This window comes from Manis javanica, chromosome 10, assembly GCF_040802235.1.
Source record: "Manis javanica isolate MJ-LG chromosome 10, MJ_LKY, whole genome shotgun sequence".
Classification (NCBI taxonomy): domain Eukaryota; kingdom Metazoa; phylum Chordata; class Mammalia; order Pholidota; family Manidae; genus Manis; species Manis javanica.
Window position 1 is genome coordinate 55,762,130 of NC_133165.1, and position 24,868 is coordinate 55,786,997.

Consider the following 24,868-nt stretch of genomic DNA (forward strand, 5'->3'; position numbering starts at 1 on the left):
AGAAGCACATACCTGGAGCTAGAAGAGGATGAGACATGCACGAAGCAGTGCCAGCTGCTTCTGAGTGATAGCTGACCCTGGGTGATGGGTCCTCTCCAATCCCTGATTCCACTGCCACTTCTGTGACCTTGAGGAAATCACTTAATCTCTCTGGAGAAGCTTTTACTAGAAGGGAAAAGAGACCAACATAAATAGCCCCAAATGTATGCATGCAACTTTAGACTTCAGTGCATCCTTTCAGAACTGGGTGATGCCAGTGAATCCCTTAACTCCTCTACAGCTAACTGTGGCTACAATATTGCTTGCTGCTGAGTAACAAACACAAAGTCCCAGCGGCATGCAATAGGAATTTATGTAGCTCATGTATCTGCAGTTCAGCTGCCGCAGAGTGTGTGGACGGCTCAGCTGGGCTGGCTGGTTTAATCTGGGCTTGGCTGGAGTAGCTGGCTCTGCTTCATGCATGTCTCATCCTCTTCTAGCTACAGGTATGTGCTTCTCATAGTGATGATGGACACAAGAGAGCAGGCAGAAAAAAGGGAGACCTCTCAAGGCTTAGGCTTGGAACTTGCACGCTGTTACTCTCACCTTATTCCATTGACCATGCAGTCTGCCTGGCCAGACCCAAAGTTAAGGGGCACAGAAACAGATTCTATTCCTTTGGTGCAAGAGCTATACAGTCATGCATAGGCAGGGCATGCATAGAGGGAGGAGCCATGAATTGCTCCACCTGTCCAACCCAACATGCATCCAGCCAGTTTCTTCACTGTTCCCTCCAGTTGTGTCCCCACCTAGAATATTCTACACGTACCAGACCAATTGCAGCCCTCTTCCACCAGGAAACCTTCTACAGCCCCACAATTAATGGCTTGAGCAGTTCCAATTCTCTGGTTTTAGGTATGTGCCTCCTATCTCTCTGGCCACCTGCTGACTGCCTCCAAGGAGACCACAGGTAGTATCTTTCAGTGCCTGAGATGCTAACCCCCTCAAACTGGAGCTCAGTCAACAGGGGTTGACTGGTACAGCAGGCTGTCAGCGAAGGAGATGTTGTGTTGGTGGTTGGCATTCCTAAAAGGGGGAGGAAACGCTGATTGTCTGTGATGTAACTGTCTTAACTAAAACCCCTGGGGAGCTGAATGGTGTGATTCCCGTCTCCTGTTCATCGGTGATTCACCAGTAGAGGGCACTTTACTTTGTCGCGCTGGCCCCTCCGAGGCATGACTGCACCAGTTCTCACAGGACCCCCACCAGCTTGCACAGACAAGTTTGTCCTGAGAGCCCAGACCTCACCCACAGATGGGGCTGCTGGGCAGACATTACCAGGCCTCCCTACAGGGTCTGGACTCTCTCATGTCAGCCACTACACCCAAAACTTCTTCACTGAAGAATGCTTCTCTCCACAAAATCAACCCTTTCAAAAGACCACTGTGAGCTACACACCCACACACCCAGATCTCAATTTGGATTTAGCCAATCAGCGACGAATATAATATTTTTTAAAGTGAGAAAATTAGGTAGAAGAGAAAACAAAGGCAGAAAAGAAAACAAGAGGAAGCCATGGGCATGACGTACCCTGGTGATTAAGGACATCGCATCTCTTATAATGCCCAGCCTTCGGAGGACTAGGAGGAGTCTTTGACAGAACACCGTGAGTGGCCCCAGTTCAGTTTCTGCCACAGATCCCAGGGGACCAGTCCCCTTTCTCCCACTCTTGGATTTTCCTTAGGCTCCTGGATTTTCAAGGTCTCCCTCACCTCGGGCTGCAGGACCAGCCCTGGAGGGTCTCAAAATAAATAGTCTGATCCTCACATAGAATCCTCCTCATCCTCCAGGGCCACTCTCTCAGATCCCTTTCCTGCCACTTTCTCCAAAGACAGAGGCAGCCCAGCCCCCTGCATGCAAGACTGTAGATCCTTCCCCCTCTGTTAAGTGCCTGGGGAACATTTTGCACACACCTCTCCGTAGCAGCTGCAGCAGACACCATAAACCTGTGAGCAGAATTCATTAGCTCCATAACAGGTGCCGGTGCTCACCTTCCTCAGCACTCCTGCTTCCTCAAGGTATCTGTGAGCTCTGGCAAACAAAAGAGAGTCCAGCAACCCCTGGTGCCCTGCGATGGCTCCAGAGGCCACCTGCAGCACACCAAAGTGGGCCCCTGGCCTGGGAGGCACGAACTGGAGCCTGGCGGAAGCACTTCAGGCCTGACCGTGCCACCTCTACTCAGAGTACAATTTAGCATATTTTTTCCCACTGTTCTGGAGAGTGGGGACCTACAGAGATTTGGTAATTGACATCCTAAGTCCCAGCACATCCTGATACCCACAGCACTCCTTGCTGCTCTAATTGCTTGGAGACCCAAAATTACATCCCAAGACCAGGGGTCAGAGACTCTCTAATAACCTAAAGGCAACAGATATTAAACTTTCTCAGTGCTCTGGATGGAATGAAGTTTTCCATTTCAGCCATGGCAGAACAGGACAATTCCAGGGACACCTGTCTTCCTAAGGATTTCCTTCCAACATGTCAGGGTCCATGGGAAAAAGGGATTCATTAGCCCAAAGTGCAAGGGGCTGGCTTAGGAGGTCACAGGCTAGACCTCCCCAGAGGGGTTCAAAATGAGCCCCTCAGCCAAGCCAAAAACCCAGGTATTCTCTGGGGTTCCTCTTTCTCTCTCCCTCACCAACTCATCAGTCAGCGGTCCTGACAATGTTACCTGCTAAAACAGCTCTTGAATCTGTCCTATCCTCTCCATTTCCATTACCGCAGCCTCAGCTCAGCTCAGCTCTTACCTAGATTGTTCTCAGACCTCATACCCCCACCAGTATGAGTCCCTTTAAGCCAGGGATCAGCAAACTACAGCACATGGACCAAGTATAAATAAAGTTTCCTGGAACACGGCCATGCCCATTTGCTTACATATTGTCTGTGGCTGTTTTTAGTCACAACATCAGAGTTGAATAGTTGCAAGAGATCACATAGCCAACAAAGTCAGAAAACGTTTACAGTCTGAGCCTTTAAGAAGGAAAAGCCTGCAGAGCTCTGTGCTAACCACCCCCCACCCAGCCGCCAGTGTGAGTTCAAGTCACTTATCTCACTCAAGATACACCAACTGCTCCCACTGCCGAACAGGCAACATGTAATATCCTTGCTGTACATACAACATCCCTTGTGAGTCAGTCCTTAACTAATTCAGGGGTTATAAACTGGCAGCCCACAGGCTTCATCTACCATATATTTCTTTCATGGCCCACACAGCTTAAAATGTTAAACTTAACTGCCAACTTTTAAAAATCATAAGATCATAGACAAAAATTCAGATTTCTAATTTATTTTTAAAAATAGGGAACTCTGGCAACACATGGCCCCTGTTCCCACATGGCATTGATCAACTGGAATCGACCTGCCTCTTCCCTGTTTTGATGGTACCTGTGCTCACCAGCTCACCACAGACTCTACGACTCCCTATTGTCCCACACTGGGCCTGCTTAATTCATGTAGGCTTAGGAATCTAACAGCCAACACCATCCCGAGGAAGAGATGCAAAGACCAAGAAAAAGCCCACCAATATCTCCCACTGCCCCTTCCTCAAAATCCCCAGAGCCAAGGTCTGGTTGCTAGTGGCCAGGCCCAGAAATGGGCTATATTTTCCTTTGTTTCAACTTTTGGGTAAATTTGTGTGGAGCAGGTATCTAGGTCTAAAAGGACCCCCTATGAATAAGTGATGCCCATTTCAGGAATATCAAAGACAGTATCTGCCTGTAGGAAATAATGGATGATTTCTGGAAATTTTCTAGTAATACATGAGAAGTGTACTAGTTACACTGGGACCCCTACTCTGCTGAAAGCACAAAGCCAGCAGGAACTCAGCATGGCCAACTATAATGTCCACTCTTTTCCTGTTTCTCATGATTTTTTTAAAATAAGTGCTATTTGGTAACACTGAATAAAAAGAAATACCTATTACAGAAAATTTTAAATCAATTAGAATGTAGGCACAAAATTCACTCATGGAACTTCATGTCCTCACATATTTATTCATAAAGATGAAATTCAGAACCATTTTTGCCATATAGAAATTCATGTTAACTTTATATATTAATGTTAAATTTACAGATTAGCAGGAATTAGCTTAGAAATCCTGGGCACCCTATCCTAGGACATATCCAGTGGTCTTTTACAACATTTAATACACCTTACAAATACAGTCCAATATGTCCTTGCATATTATATTGTTGATGACCACTCTCGATGAAATTTTTTTAAATCACTATTTTCTACCCAATTATTGTTCGTAAAAAGAAGGCAAAAAGTTCAAACTACTGAATTCTCTTATTATTTCTAACAGTTTTTAGATGATTCTATGAGATTTTCTATATAGATAGTCCCATTAGTTTAAGTAATGATTATTTTACCAGGTTCTTTCCAGTATTTATCCTTAGTTCATTTTCTTCTGTAATTGCATTGGCAAGCAAATCCCAGAGAGAGTGATTTGTTGCTGTATTCAGCAGAAATGCCATTCCTCCCTGCATCAATAGGCATAATACTGGGTGGCAGTTGGTTTGGTGTAGATTTTGGGGGATTATATTTTTTTAAGATACATTTTCAGATTATAACCCATCCTATTATCAGCAACAAATGTCAGATTTTATCAAATATTTTTAGGGATCTACCATGATAATCTTAAGATTTGTATAATACATTTCTATGCTACAGATTTCCATAATTCTTTATTTTCCAATGTTATGGGCCCAACAAATGGATTATTGGATCAAGATATGAACACTTGAAAGGTCTTCATACATTTTGCCAAACTGTATCCCCAAAGGACTGCCAACTGACACTTTCCCCTGCAGTGGATGAAAACAAACTCTTCCCAAAATTGTGTTTTAACAACTAATATCTCTGTGTTAACTGATAAGACTACTGAATGTTGGCTATAAAATATCCAAGATATACTACCTCTTTCCCACTCACCTTCTGCAACTCTTAAAAAATAATTGTTGGTCCTCAGGTTTATGGTACCTGATGACATTTCATAAAGATTTTAGCACAACTCCTCCAGAAGAGCCCGTAAGGAATATCTAGCACCTGATTGTGAAACATTTTGAGGTCATAGAACTATAATAATGTGAAAAAGTTATACATCCTTTTCACAGAAAAAATGTGCATACATGTATTTTTTTTCTGTAAATTTCTCAGATTCTCCTAAAGCTCATCAGTGGGGTGGCACATACAGTAAGGAAGTCTGACCTAATCAAACACCTCTGTTTTTTCAGATAAGGAAAACCAAGGGTAGCAAATTCTGCCTTGGTTAAAAGCTGAAATAAAACCATCATTCCATTTGTTTTCAGAACTCTTTGAAGAGAAAAGTATGTATTGGTTCTCTACTTTAAAAAAAAGGTATTTTCAGTTTAAGAAAGGAAAACACTTTGGAGGAAGAGCAGCATTATCAAACTAACTTTGAAGACTCCCAAGGTGAGCACTTGAAGGGAGTCCACAACCATTCTCATGGGGTACATGGGAAAATGTTCCTGAGTGAGACCAAGAAGATCCAGGGTCTGGTCCCAACAGGCCAGAGAGTGAAGGTCTATCCTCAAATCACACATAAACCCTGTGAGCCTCACCTTCCACATCTGTAAAATAGGGTAATAATAGGATTGTGCATTGTGGGGCATGGTGTGTGTGCTATGGATGAGTGTGTACCGTGGGTTGGGGGGGATGGCCGGCTTTGTGCACGGGTTGTGAGTTGTTGGTAGTGTGTATGTATTGGGGGCAGCATGTATGTTTGGGGTTATGTGGGAGGTGATGGGTTGTGTGGAGGGAGCTGTGGGTTGGGGTGTGTGTGTGTATTTGTGTGTGTATAGTAGGAGATACGACTAAAGGGGTAAGCTGAGTCAGACTGTGGACGGCATAGTAGATGCTATTGGTGGCCCCCTAGTATCTCTTCTTCAGTGCAAGACACCTGGTCTCCAAATGCCAGCACCAGCATCACTTTGCCAGAGGGCCTTCTCTGGGTCTGGGTCTCACTTTGGCCCTACCCTCAGCAGGCCAGAAGTGCCAGTGAATTCATGCTCCCAGCTTTCTGGGACCCCCAATTATGACTGATGTGGGGCAGAGGATAAATACCCCAGCTCTCTCACCCCGGAGGAGATGACTGAGCAGCAAGTGTTCGGCACCCTCCTCTGAGCTCCTCTGCAGGGTCACCCTCCAATTGCCTGTGGTGGTGACGGTGGGAACATGCTTGACAGGGACCTCTTACTGGTTTCTCTCACTTCCTTCTTTTACTTCCACACCCCATCTGGATGTTCCCTGAGATCCTCCCCAAATAAATGACCTATTCTCACATCCATTATCTCATTGGTGCACTTCTAGACGAACCTAAGCTAAGACAGCCTTATAAGCCATTTTGAATTTGACCCTGAGGGCAATGTGCACCCAATGAAGGTTATTATTAGCATATTACATAATCTGTTATGTGTATAAAAAATTAAACATATGAGACCTAAGGCTCCAGCAACTTTCTATGGCTCACAGATCACACCCCAAGGGAGGTGCCTATGTGTCCATGCACAAAGTCTCCCAATCAAGGATTTGAAGAGGTGGTCCCAAGGAGAGGTTCCCCCCTCCAGGAGGTCCTTGATATTCCAGAGCACATAGGTGACTCATCTGGGGCCACACAGCCAGGAAGCAGCCACATCAAGATGGGCCTAAGCAGACTACTTTGCAGCCCTATCCTCACTTGGGATACTTTTCCAGAAACACCTTCAAAAGTATTTTGTCCAAACCAGTCAAGAACAGGACCCTCATCCAACTCAAAACCTGGCAGTCAGAGCTGCTGTTTCTAGCGGACACTGTCACTTTCACTCAGCCTCCAGTGGGAAAAGGAAGACCAAAGCCACCTCCAAACAGGAGGCCAGGGACCTGGTTCCTTCTGCAAGTCAGGCAGGTAGGTGAACCGGCTTTAAAGGTGGGAATCTAGGCCATCACAAGCTGGTCCTGCCTGTGTGGCTCTCCTGGGAGCATCATCACTGTCAGGCAGGTGAAGCCCATGGAGTCTGTCCTTCTGTAAGTGGGACGGACAGCACAGCCTTCCTGGCTGAGATACCTCTGAAATGTCTCTGTGCCAGCCTCGCCCTTCAGTGTGAACAAGAAAGGACAGAGCTGAGCCTCAGGCAGCTGGAGAAGGACATCAGAGCAGCATGTGCACACGTGGGAAGAAAGGAAACAGAGTAAGGGGATGAGGGGCCTCCAGGCCGGCAGGATGGATGGGACCCACCCACCCTCCGTACTGCAGCTGGGCTGGAAGTCCCTCCAAAGAACACACTTCCAAGAGATCCTGTGAGAGGCTGGCGTCGCCAACAGAAGAGCATGTAGCATTACAGTAGCAACACCAACCCTAGATGTTCTCACCACATGTGTCCACCTGCACCATCTACCTAATCCTGACGTGGCTAGGTTCCCTCCCTTACAAAATGGAGCTAGTAATTCCTATCTCATGGCAGGGCTGAGAGGCTTAAATGAGACAATGTGTATGAAAACTCCTTACAGGATGTCTAACACATACTGTTAATATTTCTTTCCTTCCCCATTATAGTAACTAACGTTTCAGGAGGACTTATTATATGCCGGGCACTGTTGGAAGGAAACTGTATGTATCTCCTTTAGTCCTACTGTCATGAGTTCCGGTTTCTGCAGGGACAGCCCCTGGGCTAGAACTCAGCGGCTCGCACTGCAGGAACCACATTCTTTACCATTCCACTTTCTCCCCAACTTGTGAGAAAAACAGGAAGCCCACCTTTCCCAGGAAGTATGTCTCATCAGACATTAATCACATGAATCACTTGTTTTTGCTAAGTTTTCAAGACTAGACTGGTGCCACTAGTGGTATATTTTGTGGCTGTGGCTTTAAAACCAAACAAACCTAAACAATGTTGTGCAGCAGTGGTTCACAACCTATGAGCCACAGACCAGCAGCATGAACATTACCTGGGAAGGCATCCAAAATGCAAATTCCTGGGCCCCAGATCTACTGACTCAGAAACCCAGGGGATGGGGCCCAGCCACCTGTTTCACCAAGCCCTCCAGGTGATGCTGAAGGGCACTGGGGTCTGAGCACCACGCCCATATAGAGGGTATATTTTCATTCTACAGTAACTACAAGGGAGGGAGGGAGAGAAGAATTGTACCATTGCTATTATTTTACTTCCAACTGAGGTTCATAGGAGATGGGGGTAGTGGACACATAGTGTCCATTGAGGACAAACAAATTCATTCATTCATTCAATATCCATTTTTTGAGCTCTGACTACATGCGAGGCATCATGCTGGGAAGAGTACCTTATAGTTTAAAAATCAGATGTACAGGTTCCCACTTTTACAGTCTAACAGTCTAGTAGGGGAGGCAGTTGTATAATAACACATAACCACACAATTAAGTCATGCTTGTAGAAGGAATATGAAAGAGAAAATAAGTGAGTCAGGAAAGCATAATGGAGGCTCTGACCTCATCTTGGAGGTAAGGGAAAAACTCTCTAGGAAAGTGACATTTGAGTCAAGACACTGTGCCACAAAGCAGGCTTTGGCCAGATGGCTAGAAGCAAATATTCGTATAAGCAGAGTTGATGAGTGGGAGCAATTACTCCTGGTGGGGAGCAGCCCATACAAGGGCCCCAGGTGGGAAGGTGCACCATGGTAAGGTCTTGATGCATCCCCATGAGAACCCTTTGGACTCTGTTATGTTAATCTCTCTGCTTAGGGTTCCCACATTGTGAGATGGGGCAGCATCAGAACCTGCACCCTTGCACACAGCCCTGTGTGATTCCACCTTCCTTCAGGGGACTGCTTCTCCCACCTACAGCATAAGACAGAAGCTCAGCTCGCTTGCTGCACCCCTAAGCCAGCCTGTGGAGAGTTCCAAGTTCCCATTTCACCAACAGGTAAGTTAGGCACAAAGAAGAGACTGAGGCTCAGAATGTTACGGAATGCACCAGAAGTCAATCATAAAGTAAACTGCATGTCTTGGATTCAAAATCAGACCTGCTAGATCCCAAAGATCTTTCTTCTCCATTCACCGTACTGCCTCTTCAACAGCCCTGAGCCTCCAAAAGGACTAGGTTTGTAGGTGAGTGCAACTGGATGGAAAACAGGGCTGCTGCCTTCTGCCTGAGTCAGGGCAGTGTTTGTGTGATTAGAAAGGAAGGTTGCATGTCCTGAGGCAGGGAAGATTAATGTGGTTGCTGACAGAATGGGGTAAATGCAGATGTCCCTGCTCTGTGACAACAGAGAGAAGAGCCCTCATCCTAGTAATAATAAAGTGTGATGCCTCATAAAGACAGCACCTATCTGCTCAGGAATGTAAAGAGCAGCAGGCTCTCATACATGAAGTCAGCTCAGACTGGTGCGCATGCCCTCAGGGTCGATCCCCAGGACAGTGCTCTGGAGCATGCAAAGAGGGCCTCACAGGGACCAACCTGTCACCAATCACAAGAAGAGAGGCTGACAATTCTCTGTGACTCTTAATGCATGAGATCCACCTTAATGTGGTGAGACATTCAGAATGCTGAACCCTTAGCATAAGTAGTGGTTATTACCTCATCATCACAGAAGCTGAGGGAAGAAAATCAGGGTATAAATTGTATTTTACAATGATTTCAACCCTGGTTAAAAGCAAACTGAAAACATGTGCCACATGAAAAAGACAAAAGCAAAAGGCAATCCATGAAAAGTTGCAGGAGTTGGACTCAAAGTGGGTTTTTCCCATCACTTTCTACATTGTCCTAATTCTCATTAATGAACCTCTTTTAAATATAACAAAATTCTGCTTTAAAGGGCTATAATAATGATGCTTACTGAGTGCTAGTTTTATCCTATTTCATGCCATTTTACATACCTCAAGAAGTGCATATTATTAGCTGCATTGTACAGGTGAGGACATTAAGCTCTGATGGGCTGAGAAATTTGACCAAGCTGTAGCTGATACGTAAAAGCCAAGCTTTAAAAACAAATTTTGTCCTACTCCAAGGCAGTACCTTTCAACCTTGACTGCATGTTAGAATCACATGGGAAGCTCTTAAAAATCTTGATGTCCAGTTCACAGCCTAGACCAGTAAAACCTGTCCTTAGGTGTAGGACCCAGGCAGCAGTGCTCTCTAAATGTCCCCAGCGATTGCAATGTGCAGCCAAGATTGAGAGCTTTGCTCTAAAGCCTGTGTGCATAACCACTGTGCAATGTTGCTTCCCAATATATGGGACTTCTGTCTCCAACAAGGGAGAAATATAAACAAATTTTGCAAACCCTCAGTATCAACACACATCACATGAGGACCCTGTGGATTTCAGAGCTTGGTCCATGTGTCCAGGTCATGGCATGGAAAAAGAGCTAGCCATCTTACAGAAGCATCACCAATCTCAGGGAGAGAAGAAGAATGTGACAAGAGAATCCTGAGGACTAGACATATTTAAAAAGGTTTACTGATTAACCAGATCCTGAAAAGAAGGGGAAGACTTAAAATAGATGAGCAACAAGGAGAGTCAGAGGCTAAAGGGAAAGATTCAAAGAACCAAGACCAGAGGAATTCAAGTCAACCACATCTACCATAGAAAGGTTAATACGTATATACCACTGTTGGGCAGTGACACCAGGCAAAAGCAAAGGGTGACCTGCTTATCTACACAACTAAGCAAGTAGTGTGCAGAGGAGGAAACTGAGGCCTGCTGGGAGAGCCAGATGAACAGACCTGAGACTGGTTCCCAGGCAAGAGGTCTAAGGTCATGCACACATGGCTCAAATAGAGGGCAGAGCACCAGGCTAGGCAAGAATAAAGACTGAGCTGGCATAGAATATTGACTCATAACATTGAAGACAACAGAAAACATCTGTGGAGCCCCCAGTATGCATGATGGATGGATTGGATTATTATACTTCTCTCCTTACTTTGGACAGGATATACTTCCAAGTCCCATCAATTTGAGGTTTGGTTATGTGGCCTGCTTTGGCCAGTTGGCTAGAAGCAAATATTCGTATAAGCAAGAGCTTGAAATGTACTTTGTGCTGCGCTTGCCCTCTTGTGTTCCCACCTTTCTCCCTGTAAAGAATATATTGTGTGTAGCTGTGTAGCTGCTGGTCCAAGGAGGATGAGAGATATGGAACAGATCTGGACCAACCCACAGTGTCAGAGGTCAGAAGTCAGCCAAACCATAGCCAGCCTGCAGGTGCATGGGCAGGAGATAGATGCTGCATTAATTAGGGTTCTCCAGAGAAATATAGAGAGAGAGACTGAAGGCCTGAGAACTAGGAGAAACATTGGTATAAGTTCCAGGCCAAGGGCAGGAAAAGACCAGTCCCAGCTCAGCAATCAGGCAGGCAAAGTAAGTTCCTTTTTACTCAGCCTTTATGTTCTACCCCAGACCTTCAACTTATTGGAAGAGGCCCACCCACACTGGGGGGCAATCTGCTTTACTCAGTCTACCCATTCAAATGTTAATGTCATTTACTAACACTCCCACATATACTATACCCTGAATAGTATTTGACCAAATTCTCGGTATCCCAGCCAAGGTCCAGTAAAGTTGATACATAAAATTAACCATTCCCAGATGCATATTATGGTATGTCACTGAAATTATGGGACTGTTTGTTACACAGTTATTGCAGCAAAAGCTGACTGAGACACATGATTATTTCATTTCATTCTCTCTACAACCCAGGTAAGTAAGCATTGTCACTCACTGCATCTTACAAAGGAAGATAGTTGTAGGGAGATTAAGTAACTTACCTGAGAGGAGTAGATCGCAGAACTGGGGTTCTAATGTAGGTCTTTCTTTAAAGAGCATGCTTAAAACCACAACACTATGCTTCCCTGAACAGACAGGGCAGGAGAGCAAGGGCCCCAGCAGCAGCATTTCTCCAGGGCTTTTATCAATGTCTGAGTCACAGTCACAGCAGGTAAAATTTAAGAACCAGAGAACAGAGGCAGTCAAGTGGTCACAGTGACATTGCTCTGGAAACTTCCCTCTATGAAATGACAAGAATTGGGATTATGTTCCAAAAGGTCAAGATTCAGAGTGGGACAGGCATCTGCAAAGCTCTCATAAGCTATTCTGCCTTAGCAGGACTACATCTCTGGAGAGAATGATGCTGCAGGGTATCAGAAAACCTCAGCACCCTTTACTAGAGGGTTTCTCAGCCTTAACTCTGTTGACACTCAGAGCTTAAAAACTCTTTGTTCAGGGCCCCTGTGTACTGTAGAATGGTCATCAGCAACCCTGGTCTCTACCAATTGGATCCCAATAGTATCTTCTAGAAGTGACAACAAAAAATATATCTAGATATTGCCAAAAGTTCCCTGGAGGACAGGGGGAAACACCAACGGAAAACTACAACTTTAATGTATTAAGTATCTCTCTAGAATTAAAAAAAAAATTCCCTGGGAATATCATGCAATGAATGCATTGACTCCTGAACTGGGATGCACTTTAAAATCACCTTAAGAGCTTTGGGAAATGCAGACTCTCAGGCCTTGCTCTAACTCACTGAATGAGAGGTCTAGGACTCTGTATGTTGTTTGTCTTGTTTTCTTGTTTTGTTATGTTTTGTTTTATTAAGGTATCATTCATAAACACTCTTATGAAGGTTTCACATAGAAAATATTGTGGTTACTACATTCACACATATTACCAAGCTTCCCACCATAACCCATTGCAGTCACTGTCTATCAGTGTAGTAAGATGTCAGAGAGTCACTACTTGTCTTCTCTGTGCTACACTGTCTTCCCCATGACGGCCCCCACACCATGTGTACTAATTATAATACCCTTCAATCCCTTTCTCCCTCCCTCCCCATACACCTTTCTCCATCATTCCTCATTGGTAACCACTAGTTACCTTCTTGGAGTCTGTGAGTCTGCTGCTGTTTTGTTCCTTCAGTTTAGCTTCATTGTCATACTTCAGAAATGAGGGGAGTCATTTGATATTTGTCTTTCTCTGCCTGACTTATTTCACTGAGTATAATATCCTTCAGCTCCATCCATGTTGTTGCAAATGGTAGGATTTGTTTTCTTCTTGTGGCTGAGTAGTATTCCATTGTGTATATGTACCACCTCTTCTTTATCCATTCATCTACTAATGGACATTTAGGTTGCTTCCACATCTTGGCTATTGTAAAGACTGCTACGATAAACATAGGGGTGCATATGTCTTTTGAATCTGAGAAGTTGTACCCTTTGGGTATATTCCAAGGAGTGGGATTCTGGGGTCAAATGATATTTATATTTTTAGTTTTTTGAGGAACCTCCATATTGCTTTCCACAATGGTTGAACAAATTTACATTCCCACTAGCAGTGCAGGAGGGTTCCCCTTTCTTCACATCCTCACCAGCATTTGCTGTTTCTAGGCTTTTTGAAGTTGGCCATCCTAACTGGTGTGAGGTGATACCTCACTGTGGTTTTAATTTGTATTTCCCTAGTAATTAGTGATGTGGAGCATCTTTTCATGTGCCTGTTGGCCATCTGAATTTCTCCTTTGGAGAATTGTCTGTTCATATCCTCCACCCAGTTTTTAATCAGGTTATTTGTTTTTTGGGTGTTGGGGCATGTGAGGTCTTTATATATTTTGGATGTTACTCCCTTGTCAGATATGTCATTTACAAATGTATTCTCCCATACTGTAAGATGCCTTTTTGTTCTGCTGATGGTACCCTTTGCTGTATAGAAGCTTTTTATCTTGCTGTAGTCCCATTTGTTCATTTTTGCTTTTGTTTCCCTTGCCCGAGGAGATGCATTCAGGAAAAAGTTGCTCATGTTTATATTCAGGAGATTTTTGCCTATGTTTTCTTCTATGAGTTTCATGGTTTCATGACTTACATTGAGGCCTCTGATCCATTTCAAGTTTACTTTTGTATATTGTATATGGAGTTAGACAATAATCCAGTTTCACTCTCTTACATGTAGCTGTCCAGTTTTGCCAACTCCAGCTGTTGAAAAGGCTGGCACTTCTCCTTTGTATATGAATGGCTCCTTTATCATATGTTAATTGACTATATATACTTGGGTTTATAGCTGGGCTCTCTATTCTGTTTTCTGGTCTATGCGTCTGTTCTTGTGCCAGTATCAAATTGTCTTGATTACTGTGGCTTTGTAGTAGAGCTTGAAGTTGGGGAGCATAATACCCCCAGCTTTATTCTTCCTTTTCAGGATTGCTTTGGCTCTTTGGGATCTTTTGTAGTTTCATATGAATTTTAGAACTATTTGTTCTAGTTCACTGAAGAACACCATTGGTATTTTGACAGGGATTGCACAGAATCTGTAGATTGCTTTAGGCAGGATGGCCATTTTGACAATATTAATTCTTCATATCCATGAGTATGGAATGTTTCCATTTATTGGTATCTTCTTTAATTTCTCTAATGAGTGTCTTGTAGATTTCACGGTAGAGGTCTTTCACTTCCTTGATTAGATTTATTCCCAGGTATTTTATTCTTTTTGACGCAATTGTCAATGGAATTGTTTTCCCAATTTCTCTTTCTGCTAGCTATGTAGGAATGCAACAGATTTCTGTGTACTGATTTTGTATTGTGCAACTTTGCTGAATTCACTTATTAGTTCTACTAGTTTTGGAGTGTGTTATTTAGGGTTTTTTATGTACGATATCATGTCATCTGCAAACAGTGACAGTTTGACTTCCTCCTTACCAATCTGGATGCCTATTATTTCTTTTTTTTTTTTTTAATTATTCTGGTATCATTAATGTACAATTACATGAGCAACATTATGGTTACTAGACTCTCCCTATTATCAAGTCCCCACCACATTCCCCATTACATGGATGCCTATTGTTTCTTTTTGTTGTCTGATTGCTGTGGTGAGGACTTCCAAAACTATGTTGAATAAAAGTGGAGAGAGTAGGCATCCTTGTCTTGTTCTTGATCTTAAAGGAAAAGTTTTCAGCTTCTCGCTGTTAAGTATGATGTTGGCTGTGGGTTTGTCATATATTGCTCTTATTATGTTGAGGTACTTGCCCTCTGTACCCATATTTTTGTGAGCTTTTATCATGAATGGATGTTGAATTTTGTCGAATGCTTTTTCAGCAACAATGGAGACGATCATGTGGTTTTTGTCCTTCTTTTTGTTGATGGGGTGGATGATGTTGATGGATTTTCATATATTGTACCATCATCCTTGCATCCCTGGAATAAATCCTACTTGATAATGATGGATGATCTTTTTCATGTATTTTTGAATTCAGTTTGCTAATATTTTGTTGAGTATTATTGCATCTATGTTCATCAGGGATATTGGTCTGTTATTTTCTTTTTTGCGATATCTTTGGTTTTGGTATTAGAGTGATGCTGGCTTCATAGAATAAGTTTGGAAGTATTCCCTCCTCTTCTAGTTTTTGGAAAACTTTAAGGAGGATGTGTATTAGGTCTTCACTAGACGTTTGATAAAATTCAATTGTGAAGCCATCTGGTACAGGAGTTTGCTCTTAGGTAGCTTTTTGATTACCTATTCAATTTCATTGCTGGTAATTGTTCAGATTTTCTGTTTCCTCTTGGGTCAGCCTTGGAAGGTGGTATTTTTCTAGAAAGTTGTCCTTTTCTTCTAGGTTATCTAGCTTATTAGCATATAATTTTTCATAGTATTCTCTAATAATTCTTTGTGTTTCTGTGGTGTCCGTAGTGATTTTTCCCTTCTCATTTCTGATTCTGTTTATGTGTATATACTCTCTTTTTTTCTTGATAAGTCTGGCTAGGGATTTATCTATTTTGTTTATTTTGTCAAAGAACAGGCTCCTACTTTTATTGATTCTTTCTCTTATTTTATTCTTCTTGATTTTATTTATTTCTGCTCTAATCTTTATTATGTCCCTCCTTCTACTGACTTTGGGCCTCATTTGTTCTTCTTTTTCTAGTTTCATTAATTGTGAGTTTAGACTGCTTACATGGGATTGTTCTTCTTTCCTGAGGTAGGCCTGTATTGCAATACACTTCCCTCTTATCACAGCTATTGCTGTGTCCCACAGATTTTGCAGTGCTGAGTTATTGTTGTCACTTGTCTCCATATATTGCTTGATCTCTGTTTTTATTTGGTCATCGATCCATTGATTATTTAGGAGCATGTAGCCTCCATGTGTTTGTGGGCTTTTTGCTTTCTTTGTGTAATTTATGTTTAGTTTCACACCTTTGTGGTCTGAGAAGCTGGTTGGTGAAATTTCAATCCTTCTGAATTTACTGAGACTCTTTTAGTGGCCTAGTATATGATCTATTCTTGAAAATGTTCCATGTGCACTTTAGAAAAATGTGTATCCTGCTGCTTTGGGGTGGAATGTTCTATAGAAATCTGTTAGGTCCCTCTGTTCTAATGTGTTGTTCAGTCCCTCTACCTCCTTACTTATTTTCTTTCTGGTTGATCTGTCCTTTGGTGTGTTGAAGTCTCCTAAAATGAATGCACTGCATTCTATTTCCCCTTTTAAACCTGTTAGTATTTGTTTCATATATGTAGGTGCTCCTGTGTTGGGTGCATATATATTTATAATGGTTATATCCTCTTGTTGAACTGACCCCTTTATCATTATGTAATGTCCTTGTCTCTTATGACTTTCTTTGTTTTGAAGTCTATTTTGTCTGATACAAGTACTGCAACTCCTGCTTTTTCTCCCTATTAGCTGCATGAAATATGTTTTTCCATCCATTCACTTTTAGTCTGTGCATATCTTTTGGTTAGAACTGTGTCTCTTGAAGGCAGCGTATAGCTGGGTCTTGTTTTTTAATCCATTTAGTGACTGTCTTTTGATTGGTGCATTCAGACCATTTACATTTAGGGTGATTATCGATAGGTATGTACTTATTGAAGATTCATGGTTACCCAAGGTTCAAGGGTAACTTCCTTACTATCTAAGAGTCTAACTTAACTCACTTAGTATGCTATTATAAACACAATCTAAAGGTTCTTTTTTCTTTCCTCCTTCTTTTTCCTCTATTCTTCATATATTAGGTATCATATTCTGTGCTCTTTGTCTATCCCTTGACTGACTTTGGGTGCAGTTGATTTGATTTTGCATCTGCATAGTAACTAATTGGTCTACTTTCTTTACTGTGGTTTTATTTCCTCAGCTATTTAGACTTAGGAACATTTCCATCTATAGCAGTCCCTCCAAAATGTAGAGACGGTTTTCAGGAGGTAAATTCTCTCAGCTTTTGCTTATCTGGTAATTGTTTAATCCTCCTTCAAATTTAAATCATAATCTTTTGGGGTAAAGTATTCTTGGTTTGAGGCCCTTCTGCTTCATTGCATTAAATATATCATGCCACTCCCTTCTGACCTGTAAGGTTTCTCTTGAGAAGTCTGATGATAGACTGATGGGTCTTCCTTTGTATGTGATCTTTTTTCTCTCTTTAGATGCTTTTAATAATCTTTCCTTATCCTTGATCTATGCCTTTTTAATTATTATATGTCCTGATGTTGTCTTTCTTGGGTCCCTTGTGTTGGGAGATCTGTGCACCTCCATGGCCTGAGAGACTATCTCCTTCCCCAGATTGGGGAAGTTCTCAGCAATTACCTCCTCAGAGACACTTTCTATCCCTTTTTCTCTCTTTTCTTCTTCTGGTACCCCTATAGTGCGAATATTGTTCCGTTTGGACTGGTCACACAGTTCCCTCAATATTCTTTCATACCTAGAGATCCTTTTTTCTCTCTGTGCCTTACCTTCTTGGTATTCCTGTCCTCTAAATTCTATTTTATTTACTGTTTCCTCTACTTCTTCTAATCTGCTTTTAAATCCCTCCATTGTATGTTTCATTTCAGATACCATATTCTTGAATATTTGTATCTCATTCTTGAATTCCTCCCTGAGTTCTTGAATATTTTTCTGTAGCTATATGAGCATGTTTATGATTTTTACTTTGAAATCTCTTTCAGGAAGATTGATAAATTCAGTTTCACTTGGCCCTCTTTCTGGTGTTTGTGGGATTTTGGGTTGAACCAGGTTTCTTTGACATTTCATATTTGTAGGTGACATCCTCTAGTGCCCAGAATCTCTACTCTCTGGAGCTGCTCAGCCCCTGGGGAAATGGCGGGGGTTGCAGGCAAACCATGCTGGTGCCCTACAGGAGGAAAGACCTCTCTCCTGCTTCCCAGCTGCAGTGCCTGCCTCCAATGTGAGGGCCAGTGTGCTAAGCACACAGGGAGAGACCTCTGTGGTATGCCCTTGTAGCTGCCATAGGCAGAACCACCCTCTGGCTGACTTGGTGCAATGCTGGGGGCAGTCAGTTTGTAAGCTGGCATTGGCTGGGAGGAATGCACAGCCAGCTGCTTATTGCGGTGGAAGGGCCTCATCGCTGTCTAGCCAGCTAGGGGGATGGAGTGCCTGAAGCTCCTGAAAGTTCCCAACCTGCTGGGCAGAGTGTGCCAGCAATTTTGTCCACCTGTCCTTTCTCCTGAGCAGCAAGCTCTGTGCAATCCTTTCCCCTTTAGCAGCCCTCTTGCTGTTAGGAAGTCTCTCAGACTACCCGCCTTTCTTTTGTCCCAGAGCAGCTGGTTATGGATATGCGTTTTCCACAAGCAGCTGGAATCTCACTCTCTCCAAGTATTCCTCCTGTCTTAACTTTTCAAGCCCACTAATCTCCAGAGCACCATGTAATGTAGGATTGTGCTCCCAGAGATGATATCCATAGCTGTGTGTTCAGCAGTCCTATGCCTCTAACCCTTCCCCCCTTTCTCTTCTTCCTTCCAGTGAGCTGGGGTGGGGAAAGGGCTTGGGTCCCTGTGGATCATGGCTTTGGTACTTTACCCTTTTCCTTGAGGTGTGCTGTTTTCCCCAGGAGTCAGCATTCTGCCACAGCCTTCTTTTCTGTTGCTCTTTTAGGATGAAATGTATTTGCTATATTTGCATATTATACGTGGTTTGGGGAGGAGGTTTCTGTCTCACCTCTCACAATGCCATCTTTAAACCTCTCTCTAGGACTCTGTATTTTTAACAAACTTCCTGAGGGATTCTTTTCAGCCAGCCCAGACTCAGCCCATGGACTATTACTTAGAAGCCATGGTCTCTGGAGCCAGACTGACCTAGGAGTGGACACCAGCTTCACATTTACTAACACTGTGGAAAATGGTCATGTTTTCTAGCTGCCCAGCACTTTTGGAACAACAGCTTTTCTATGTTAGGGACATTTCCAGCTTGTAAGTCATGCCTTCCCAAGACAGAAGCCTGAAGATTTGCATAGCCAGTTATCTGAGAATCAGGTGTGCTCAGGGAAACATCGGTTCAGAAGATGGCAATGTGAGGAAATAGGCACCAGGCAGAATCTGTCTTTCTGGCAACAGGACAACCTTCAGACTCAGTAACATAAGCTTGGTGCTCATACCCAGGGACAGCAAGTGTGTGGTTTTTAAAGACCAGCCCTGTCTGGCAAGCTCAGTTCCCACAATTTGAGAGAGTCTGTATGAATCCTCGTAGCCTTTAATAAATTCCTTTTTCCTTAAACTAGCTCTAGTGGCTTCTGTTGTCTGCAGTCAAGAAAAGGTAGCTTCTCTGAACCATTTGGGGAAGAATAAGTAACAAGTATTAGAAATATAAAATAGGTGTCTGGAGCTTGCAGGTTGAGGATGGACTGCCTGGGCTCAAACTCCAGCACTGGCTCATACACTGTTGCTTTAACTTTCTAATCCCAGCTTCCACTAAGTACAATGAAGATAATACAGATTTTTCCCAGGGTTTTGAATAACAAAAAGGAGAGTTTAATGTGCTTTGCACATATAAAGCACTTAAACATTAGTTATTGTTAGAGTTGGTGCTGAAAGCTTTTCACTTTCCCTAAACCCACTACAAGCCTATGCTCTGCTCTGGAATCCAACCTCCTCTGCAGTTTTTTTAGGTCAACCCTTTCCCACCACTATCCCTTTGCCCTTTTGGGACACCTGCCAGGAATGACTCCCCTTTTTACACCCACCTATCCAAATATTTCAAAACCAAACTCAACTTCCTCCTTCACAAAATCCATGCTACTATTTCCCTTCTCTGAACCTAGTAGCATCTGGAGATTCCTACAGCATAATTTAGTACTGAATTATGCATGGCTTTGATAATCTCACTATCTCATCCTAGATATGTCCTGTCTCAACAGCTACATCCTAGACTTCCTGAGGGCAGGTCCCTTGCCTCAGATGTCTTGGTCTACTCCACTAGGCTGGGCATTTAGGAAGAAAGAACAGAAAAATGTGCAATATTGAATTGAACAATTCAACAGATGCCAAATCAATGTTTCAGGTCACAGGAGCAAAGGAAGGTCAGCAATGAAGCTAGCAGTGGGTCTCCAGGTTGCCCTGACTTCCACTCAGCAGAATGATGGAGGCTCTTTGGTAATTTGCATACAGATGACATTCCACGAAATGCAGGTGCCTGCTTTTTCACCACAGAGGCCAATTAAATGCTTTACATTTTTAAAGCAGACTCCTTAAGAAATGCCAGGAGAACAATTTAGAGCACAAAACACAGTAAATGAAACTGGAAGTTATCAAAAGCTATTGAAAGAAGTTGAGGAAAATGGCCAATGACCAAATGGGAGGAAACAAGAGCCCAGAGGATCAGATTATGGACTAGGGAAGCCAACAGTCACAGGTCTGGGTCCCCAGCAGAGCCTCTCAGGGGCCAACTGTAAAACAGAGGTAATAATAGTACTTGCCTCATAGGGTAGTTGTCAAGACTGAATGTACACGTAAAGTAATTAAAACAGTGCTGAGCACTTACATGCTCAATGACTGTTCGTTGCTATGATTATAATGATTATGAATATAGTATTATATATGCTCCAAAATAGCAGGGATCTTTTCTTGCCTTTTTTCTCAGCACCCGGCACTTCTGGCACACAGGAGGAAACTCAATAAATGTTTGTTGAATGACCGAATTATATAAGAAGCTTAGCTCGTGACAAATTATGATCCAAAGCTGCCTGCAGACCCGCTGCCCCAATGCCTTTAACTGCTCCTTCCTTCCCATGGCAAAGTCTCAGGGGCCCTTTCATAAATTTCAACCCTGGTTTGATAGCCTCAGGGACCTCCTCCTGGCTCATCCACTTAGTCTTTCCTGGCCAAGGGTCCGTCCCCTGCACAACAGATCTGGTTCCTGCATCTTGCCCAGCACCCTTGGGATCTGCATTCTGAGCCTTCCCCAGGCTCTGAGCTGGGACTCTGAAATCATACAGACTTGGGCTTAAATTCTAACACAAGCACCTTGCTAACCAGTGTTCCTAGGCCATTTACTTCCCCTCTCTGACCTCAGTTTCCTCACCTGAAAAGTGGAATAGCAACACCCACTAATGGATGTGAGCCCCAGTGACATGCCCAGCACAGCATCTGCACATAAAAGGGGATGGCCTGCGATTAATTCCTTCCCAGCCTGCTACTTCCACAATATGGTGGAGTCACTGGAGCCCCATAAAACCACTGGATGAGCCATTTGGCCAGCAAGAGCATCAAGTCTATTTCTCCAAAAGAGAATAGAACTCTGTAATAAAACTGAGTTGTGGCAGAATGCTAGGAAAAGCTGTTTGCTGCAGCCTTAACAGGCAAGATATAAAGGGCATAGCCTCAGGGGCCAGGGGACAGGTTTATTAATAGAATTAAAGCCAGGGGGAACTGCTGGAGAGTCAGGGTAGCTTATCAGCATGAAATAGTGTGCAGTCACAGAGAAGATCACCCACAGAGCAACCAAGAGGCCACTTACAAAATAAAAAGTTGTAATGTGTTACTGGGATAGGAAATACCAGTGGTCCCCCAAGCCCTGGTCTATGATCTTCTGTAGGGATGACTACACCAGAGTCATCAGGGGAGTTTTTTTTCAAATTCAGAATCCAGACCCCCATCCCTAGAGTTTCTAGTCTAGCAAATGTAAGTGGTCCCTGGGAATCTGTTAGCAATTTTTTTTCTGTATCATTAATATACAATTACATGAGCAACATTGTGGTTACTAGATTCCCCCCATTATCAAGCCCCCACCACATACCCTATTATAGTCATTGTCCATCAGCATAGTAAGATGCTATAGAGTCACTACTTGTCTTCTCTGTGCTATATAGTGCCTTCCCCATGCCCCACCCCCACATTGTGTTCTACTTGTAATGCCTCTTATTCCCCTCCTCCCTCCCTTCCCACCCACCCTCCCCAGTCCCTTTCCCTTTGGCAACTGTTAGTCCATTCTTGGGTTCTGTGAGTCTCTGTTAGCAATTTTTAAAAGAATCTCAGGTGAGGATGCTGAAGAAGCAGCCAAGTTTTGGATCACTTGAGTTACAATATGAAGATTGTTTCATAATTAGTTCAGTAGCAATCCAGATCCCTAGGTTTATCTATTCATTTATTTAATAAATATTCATTATATGTTTTTGGTAAGAATGAAGTAGGAAAAGATGGCCATATTCCTCACTGAGCTTAAAGTTGTCTATTGGCACATCAATCATAGATCCCAGCAATCAATCAATCATTCAACCATTCAAAAATTAAGTACTTACTATGTGCCAAGTTCTGTGCTAAAGAAGTAATATTTTGATTGAGCCCTAAAGTATGGGAAACAACAAGAAACTTGGAAGTTCATGTTTTAGATTTCAATCTATTCAAGTGAGGCATCACTGTCTTCTTTTTCTTTTTTCAAAATTGTGTGCTATATAATTCCCTGAGAGGGGAGAGGAACGGTTCCTAAAGTTCAGAGAAAAGATTGTTTCTAACATCACAGTTTGCAGAGAAGTGAAAGGTTTGCACAAGTGAAAGACTGACAGTACATTCTCAAATGATACTAATGAGGTAGAAAAAAGTGAGAAGAATAGAAAGGAAAAATAGTAACAGCAGCAGTAATAATATCCAATATGCACCTACAGTGTGCCAGGAACTGATCTCAGTGTCAAGCAAAAAAAAATAAACAAATAAATACAGAGTCCTTTCATTTGCTACTGGAGCAAGTAACAAACACAGTAGTCATTTGGGAAAGTAATTTCACGGTGACATTAGTGGCCTTAGAAAGTGTTCCAGTCAATTGATCATGTTCTTTATTTTCAGAGAGTGCATCCTTTGGAACTATCACAAAGGCTTCGTGTACAAAGATGTTCAGCACTCGTTTATAATTCCACAAAACCTGGGAATAAACTAAGTGTCCAACAGTACGGGTTTGCTTAAATAATCTCTGTACATCCATATAATGGAAGAATTAGGTGACACTCTTTGTACTAACATAGAATCCTTTCAAGATTAATTATTAAATGCAAGGTGCAGAAGGATATGTGCTATCTTTCAAATTTTACATCATATGCATATGTTAACTTTGCAATAACAATTTAAAGCAATATGCTAAGCTATCTGTAGAGTGTAATCCAATGATCTATTCAAGGACAAGAAAAGTTGGGAAAGAATTTTAAAACTCTTAATTTGTTTTGTTTGGGTAACAGACCACTGGATTTTTTTTCTCCCACTTTTCTGTATTTCTAAATGTAGATGTGTGATAAAATGAAAGACTCTTATCATGAAAAAAAGTTTAATAGAAGAAATCATGGGTCCAGGCTAGGGATATGCTTAGATTTTTAAAACCTTATAACACATATAAAAAGGGATTCATGATCAAGAAACAAACATCAAAGAACGGCATAAAATGTCAAGAATATGATCAGAAAGCATAAATCCCAGAAGAATTTGCCAACAACCATAAATCTAAAGGCCTCTGAAAACTGAGCTTTAAAGAATCATTCAGAGGTTATTTTGTTTTTTTGTGTTTTTCTTAAGTGTAATGCTGAGAACTTTTCTGTTGTAATGGACAGGGACCCTAACTAAAACTGGGTTAAGCAAAAGATGGGATTTACTGGTGAACAGAATTGAAAAGCTCAGGGGAAGGATTGATTTCTGGAATAGCTTGGTTCTGGGGCTCAATCATATCTCGACTTTCTCTCTTGGCTCAGCCCGCCTCTGTGCAGGCTTCAGTATCAGGCCCCAGGTAGTAGCTCCTGGGAAGCCAGGTTCACTTTACTTTTATTATAAGCAGTTCTAGAAGAAAAGTGCCTTTTGCCTCTTCACCCAACAGACGCAACAACATCTAAGATGCACCAATTATGTCACATGCCCATCTCTGAACCAATCACTGGGGTCAAGAGAATGCAATGCTCTGATTGGACAGCTGGGACACACAGCAGAGCCTTGTGTACTGGGTGGATTGAACACTGGGTGGATTGAACACTGTCTGAAGCACACTGTTGCCAAAGAAAAGAGGGTACCAGGAGAAGAGTGAACTGGGCAGCACACAAAACCTGTCCCCTCAGGTAACAGATAAAAATTGCAAATCCATGTGTGACCATCTCTTTGATTAAAAAATTAACAGCAAAAAATGAAAAAACACACCATAAAGAGCTTGAAATCTACCTTAACAAAAACAAAAAAATTTTTAAAAGCTTGAAATCCAACATAAATAAGCAGCTAGTAAGAGAACATTGCTTTAAATGAGTTCAGAGGCCAAAGGAACAAAGTCTCACAATTCATGGTTATGTCCATGGAGCTGCCATCAGAGCCCTGGGCTTTAATACCTTCGGGAGAAACCAAAAAACTAGAGAAGCCACAAAGGAGACAGAGACAAGTGGGAAGCTGATATCCAAGAACCTGAGAGAGCTTTTAGTTTCTGAAGAAACCATTGAAGAGATTGTAAAATACCAGATTTAAGAGGGCTTAGAGAAGAGGTGATTGATAAAACCCACTGCAAGCTCACCAAGAACATGTTTGCCAAATGAACACTGCACACAATTACCAGGTTGGGACCTCTTGGGAAGACCATGTTAAAAACAGCACATGTGGTTTTCAGAAAGCATTTGAGAATTTTAGAACAAGTTCTCATGATAAATCAGTGGACACACAG

The 24,868-nt window shown here is 42.6% G+C and overlaps 1 long non-coding RNA gene across 2 annotated transcripts in view; it reads right to left on the minus strand.

Annotated features, from left to right (window-relative positions):
• Positions 1-24,868, minus strand: part of LOC140843736 (uncharacterized) — a 111,628-nt gene that overhangs the window by 29,776 nt on the left and 56,984 nt on the right. The window contains exon 4 of one of the 2 annotated variants that reach the window (XR_012121744.1): positions 11,791-12,010. The exons of the other annotated variant lie outside the window; for it this stretch is intronic. This is a non-coding gene — a long non-coding RNA (uncharacterized lncRNA). Of the gene's footprint in view, positions 1-11,790; positions 12,011-24,868 lie in introns of those variants that run through there. 2 annotated transcript variants of the gene reach the window in all.